The 6,844-nt window shown below is 34.0% G+C and overlaps 1 pseudogene; it reads right to left on the bottom strand.

Moving 5' to 3' along the window:
- Window positions 1-443: 443 nt before the first annotated feature.
- LOC116146451 lies at window positions 444-5,701 on the bottom strand (annotated as a pseudogene).
- Window positions 5,702-6,844: the final 1,143 nt, after the last annotated feature.

Raw genomic sequence — 6,844 nt, forward strand, 5'->3', positions numbered from 1 at the left:
GTAATAAAAATAAGATTATCAAGGTAATCTTACCATACTTAAAAAAAAAATAGAGATAATAAGATTACCTTTAATATTATTAACAATAACAATTATTGATAATGCAAGATTACCATAATCTTATATTACTTGATAATCAAATATAATATTCAAATAATATAAGATGGTATAACCCAATAATTTTCTATTAACTCCAACCAAACGCTCCCTTAAGAATTTGAGAACATTGTGCGAAAATGCAAAATGATATTAATTCCAAAGCAAAATGGGTGCAGACACAAAATATGACAGTAAACAGTAAGTAAAATCAACTTTTTGTCATCTTCCAACCATTTACACCAATAAAAAATCATCAATGAGCAGACACAGGAATCAAGATGTGACAGTCCGTAATGATTCAAGAGAAACTGAAAAAATAGTGACACACTGTGCATCCTCGTTCAGAAAAGGGATTTCATCTAGGAAACAACCCATAGCAAATGTTGATCCTCACTGAACCCAGCAAGATTAACAAAGAAGTTCCATATTGATGAAAGCCATCTATGAGATTAAGATGATTCTGTTATCATCAGCTTTGTTGTTGATGTTTGGTCTTTCAAGTAAGGAACTATGTATGTCTTCATATCACTTCGAGAGATCTGAAGATGATTCCCAGAAACGTTTATGAATTTAACTTTCCCAGCCTCATCCAAGGTTTTCAAACCAATCCAGTCGTCGATATAGAGTGGGGTCTGCACATATATCACAAAAATTACAAAAAATATGGGAGAAATTGTTATCTTCTTGTTTTCGGGTCAAGAAATTTCCATTGCCTGTACTATTATTATTGTCTTTTGAAACCAGGAAATATGCTGAATTTATCATGTTCAGCAGCCAGTCACTGATAAAATACATTACCTCTTGTGCAGATAAAATAGTGTCAAAGGACCCATCTGGATAATACCCAAACCAGGAAGTTTCCTTGGGTATCAAAACCGTGTCTTGCTCAAACTGAGTCATGCATGCAAAGAAAGAGAAGAATCACCAATCATATCCACAGGGCCAAGGAATGTTAGAGGAAAAACAATAACTCGTGAACTCACCATGATAAGCACCAAATTCTCCAAGCTAGAAAAACGTTCCTTATAAGTGGAATTTCTTTTGTCAGCAAGTTCATTGTTAAGTTTTGGGAGAAACCTACATCCCTTTAGATACTCAGGAATGTCCTGGATTTAGAAACGGAACGAAAGATATTTAAAGCAAACTTAGATAAGCTGCACATTTTGAGCATGCATGCAATTAAAACAGGCAAAGAGTTTTACACTTTTGATCTAGAAAAAGAAATATGGAACAATTATAATAAGAAGAAGCTACTTCATACTTCTGAGAACTGGCAGGGCAAACGACCTAACACCAGCCTGTCACTTGTCACATCATAACTTATAATATACTAACAACGTTAAAGTGTGAAATTAACCGTTCTATTAGAGTTGATATTCAAACCTCGGGAAATGTCTTGGTGAATATAGTACAAATAAAGATAGTTTGACAAACACTTCTCAGAAACACTCTCTCACAAATTCGATGTAACAGCTCGCAATTGGCTTGGTTAGGCCGGATACATGCGAGCGAACCAATTGCGAGCTGACATATTGTGTTTGTGAGAGAAAGTTTGTAAGAAGTGTTAGTGAGTGTAGTATTACTCATATAATACATTTATGGTTTCCGCAACAAGCTAACTCTTCTTTTTTTACTTTTACAAAATAGGACCAAGCTAATTCATGTTCCAATTAGCAAAAAAAATCTATTCCCTTCCCCCTCCTTCCAAATTCTCTCTCTTGGGTTAGGACAATCTTGAAAGATTGCCAAAACTGGTTAATAGTGAACTTGCAAAAGAATGGGCAGCCAAGTATCTTTTTAGCTAAGCCAAAGCTAGTACTCACAGTTGGAATTTTAAGATAACCACTGGGAGCCAAATGTTCCTGCAATTTCATCAAAGATACATGTCAAAATGCTATCAGCTACTAACGGAGATAGAAGCAAAAAAGAAACTGAAACTGAAGTTGTGAAAGAAGAATCTATCCATAAAAACAAATTCAAATGTCACAGTCGCCTAATCATTCAGTGGGCTGTTTCTGGGCTGGGATTAATTGTTTGTATTTATTCCAATACAGTCTTTCACTTTCATCTCAAGATATGTGATAGAAATGAGAAGGTGAGAACTTAAAGGCTCAAATAAAATTTCATACCTGTACATAGTTGCTGTAGACCTCTGTCTTAATTAAACTATCCAGGAGAATGCATATCAAAACAGACTGCAAAACTGAGAATATCAAATCTCACTGCACTAATAGGCTGAAAACAGACTAAGTCAACGTGAGGCAAACACTTACTCCACAAAATGGAATTGAAGCAGTACCAGCATGGATGCCTGCCAGTGAAATGAAATTCTTTACCTGTTCCAGTATAGATAAAACGGGTTGTAATGTTCAAACTTTAAATTCAAAAGAGTAGTAACTCAGTGCAATGTAAAAGAAAAAAGTAGGATTGAAGGAATTAAAGAAAAAAAAAAGACACAATGATAAAATTATGAAGAAATGAAGGTACGAGCTCAAACTATAGATGTGGTGAATCAATAGTTTTAAGAGTTTAAATACTAATGTTGATTCTTTACCTACTATTAAACTTTTTGGGTCAAGTAGTTACTCAACAAATAGATTAGTTGAAAACCAAGAGCAGACATTTTTTCTTTTTTTGAAAAGATGTGAAAACAATTTGAATAGACAGCACTTTAGTTCCATAAGCATAGCTGATCCCACAACTACCATAAAGCTCAATAGCGAGGAGCAGAAATGAGTATAAAAACTGGGTAGAGATATAAGCAGGAAACAAGGTCCTTCATATAGTTTTCCAAAATACTACATTGATTTGCCAAGATGAATTTTATTAACACCTTGATGATACTTCATGTACGGCATATCATATAACACTTAATATGAAAACAGATAGTTGGGTGCCCATAGAGCATGTGGATACCTAAATTATAAAATGATGGTGTCATATTCAAATGAGTCAAAACGATGTCAGTGTGAATATAAAGAAAATTAGGTGCAAAATGAGAGGGAACATGAAATTGGTTCTTACAGATGGTCCTCCATCACAAAATTCAATAACCCCTCGACCAATCATAGTACCCTATGAAAAGAAAGATCAAGTAAAATGTTAACGGAACAGTCTAATTAAACATCAGTTTTAGTACTAGCAACCAAAAATAACAAGAACTTGAAATTTAAGGTATTTAAAATAACAACCAAATAGCTTACGGGTAAGTACCGACTATTTTATACAAGCCAAATAGAATCTTCCAAATTTAAGACAAACGATACTCCACTCTTTACCAATCCAATCATATATAAATGGTTTACGGGTAACTAACTACTATTTTTTAATACACAAACAAAAGATTTCTAAACCCCAATGAGAATGAACTAAGGAATTGAAATGTATAAGCTAATCTAAGTTTAGAGGGCCCTTGAGAGAATTGTGTTTGTTGACATATAGTCTGTCATACAACTCTCCTACTAAATTGGTATCAATTATAGAAATCCAGGAGGAATTTGGGGTCCTTAGAGCACCCTCTAATGGACAGGAAATACCAATTAAATGAAATTTGCCACTGAAAATTCTGAACATCCAAAAATTCAGTAATCCTCACTAAGTTAATTACCTGAGAAAGTCCCACTAAGTTGTAACCCCCACTAAGTTCACTGATACCCTTAACCTGTAATATGGAAATTCGACAAGAAGAAAGTCAAACTTCAAATGCAGAAACAATGCTGTGAAAACATTTTACCAAATAGCTATGACCTTCTCGCAAGCAATTGCTGTCTGCAAGAACAATAATTGCGATACATTAGAATTTTATTTATTAAAACGTAAACATTATCAATGAAAAGAACCACTCATATTATCTATTCAGGTGTCACCTGTTCTGTAAGGGGCATAGTCCAGGAGTCCCACGATCCATCTCCAATTTCTCTGCAGAGAAGCATAAACATTAAGGGAAACTCATTCAGTTTTGCACACAAGCCTGGTCAGAGAAATCAAAGATCCACATACACAAACATGGGGACAAATTTACTGTTTATCTCGTATGATGAGCTTGATTTCATAACATAAAATGCTAAAATTCACTATCTTTATGGTTTTCCGGTCAGAAGTATATGTTATAGAACAAGTTAGCAATCATTTTTGAAATATATATATAAATAGTTAGCTACTACATATTTTATGGCACCCAGGCATGCAAATGATTCCATCCTTCACAGCTGAAATCTAACCTCTGTCAGTTAGACTTCAGTTGGAACAGACTACCAAATAACAGAAGTAAATTGAGAAAATCAAAGCATACATGCAGTATCCTTGAGAGCCAGACCACTTGCTTAAGAGCTCAGTAAACTGTGTGACTCCCCGGTTACTGCATTTATCACTAATGCCTGCCAAAAAGTGACATATAAATGGTCAGTATAGTACACCAAAGGTTCGTGCATGATTACATCTCTAAAACTCCTTATCAGAAGGGTGAAAAACATGCTGCTAATTGATAGAAGCCAAAAACGTTATCACGATGATGCAGATACGTATATTGGAAGAGCAAAATTCTATTATATATTCTCATATTAACTTCTTTAATAAGCCAATACTTGTGTGAAAAAAAAAAAAAAAAAAAATCGAAGGTACGTTTGGTTAAGGAGAAAGTGAGAAGCACTGAACCAAATACTGGGGCAGTAAATTTCCATTTGCAATAGCATAATATGATTAATATCATTTCACATACCTTTTGAAATTTTAAACAAAATATTCAAGGCGTATATTAACAAAAAAACATAACGGAACAGAGTTATTAATACATTAGATGAAATTTTATATCAGATTTTTCTCTTAGGGAAGCAGGGAACTTTTTCCCAGAAGTAAAACGGGTATAACCAAGCATGTAACCATTTTTCATGAACCTAATAGCACGTCGGATAAACTCTTTCACAGCACATTAATAAAACAGCTGTAGTCCAAAATAGGTCTAATGATAGCATCTTTCTTTCACAACTAGAAAAAAAAAAAAAAAAAAAATTCAGAAACATCCAGTCACAAAATTTAAAAGGAAACAACAGACCATTTACTAATTGCTGGGATTTAGAACACAGGAGTCAAGTTTTGAAAAATTAATCACCGACATCACCAAGACAATTGAGTGGGGAAAAAAAAATCAATCTCATCATATTTCGTTCTTCCCTTTCACCAAATCCAAGCGAAGCCACATAGTAGATACCAATTTGCAAGAAGAAATTATGAAAGATAATAAAGAACAAACCAGTAGGACAGACTTTATACAAAGACACTAGATCAAGAATTGCATGACGGAACAAACAAAACAGAGAATCGAAGAAGAATTAGAAAGAACACAGTAAATATTTGAGGGTAATAACGAAGTAAAATAACAGAATAAATTGATGAATAGAAGAACAAAGAAGAGAGAGAATTACCATGCAAAACTACGAAAGGAACGGAGTACGTGAGTGGGATAAGACAGAAGCTGAGGACGAGGAAGATGGTCAATGGTGGTACATGAGCCATTGCCGTCTTAACGAAGGTAAAAAAAAAGGCTGAAAATTCTTAGTTGACCAATAACATTAGTAATTTACAGATAGACCTTAATCCATCGAACTTGTGACAATGTTCTTGGGATTTTTGGAGGAGCACAAATTCTGAGTCAGACAAGAAGAAATGAAGGAATAAACAGAGTGGGAGAGACCGAGAGAGAGGTGTGTGTTAGAGTAAGATTGGTTCGCCAGACTAGCACGCGCTAACTACCGTTCTATAAGACTATATCTGGTAGGTCTTCCAAGATCAATCACATTCAAAATAAGTCCGTTGTAGTAAAATCTAGACCATGCCACGGCTCCTTCACGCAACTATAAAGCCGTGCAACCACGCGCCATAATTTTTTTTTTTTTTTTCATTTTATTTTATAGCTTATTTACATTTATTAGCAGGCTTCTGTGTTTGTTTGTAAGAGGCATGTTTGTTTGTAAGAGGCAGATAATGTAGTATCTCATTTATATTTAAATTCGGTGTTAACTTTGACATAAAATTCGATGTTAACTTTAATGTAAAAGTAATTAGTTGAAGTATGTGTAAACTGACTCGAACATCCAATCATCAGGAAAAAAAAATCAGCTGAACATTATTTTTTGTAAAGGTAATATTTATATGTATTTCTCTACACATCATTGAGGATATTAAATAATAATCAGTCGAAGGTATGACTACAAAATTTGTGTAATACATGAATGTCACAAGAAGACATAATAGTCTCATTCCTAGCGTAGGCATTAGCTCTTTAGCATCAAGAGCTAGGATTCAGGAAGAATAAATGGTAGACTAACGAGCCTTCTATGTTGAGAAGGAAAGGTCAATGATATCTAGTCATTCATTGACAAATATATTGTATTAATTATATATTTGTTTAATTGTCTTTCATACTTAGACTACCTAGAATATATTAGTATGATTGTAGGAGATATTTGTTGTCTTTTATATTTAGACTACCTAGAATAGACCAGCATGATTGTAGGAAAACTTTTGTATAAAGCTATGCCTCCTAATTTAATAAAATACAATTCAAAAGGCAAATATTTTTCTCTTCTTTTCATGGTATCAGAGCAGGGCACGATACCCTAGATCTGTGCATTCGTCTCCTTTCTTTTGCCTTCTTTTTATCGTTGTTTCTTTGCATCTGCTCTCTTTCTTTTGCCTTTTTTTTTATCGTTGTTTCTTTACATCTGCTTTCCTTTTATCGCTGTTTCTC

The sequence above is a fragment of the Pistacia vera genome, unplaced genomic scaffold (assembly GCF_008641045.1).
Source record: "Pistacia vera cultivar Batoury unplaced genomic scaffold, PisVer_v2 Contig478, whole genome shotgun sequence".
NCBI classification, from domain to species: Eukaryota; Viridiplantae; Streptophyta; class Magnoliopsida; order Sapindales; family Anacardiaceae; genus Pistacia; species Pistacia vera.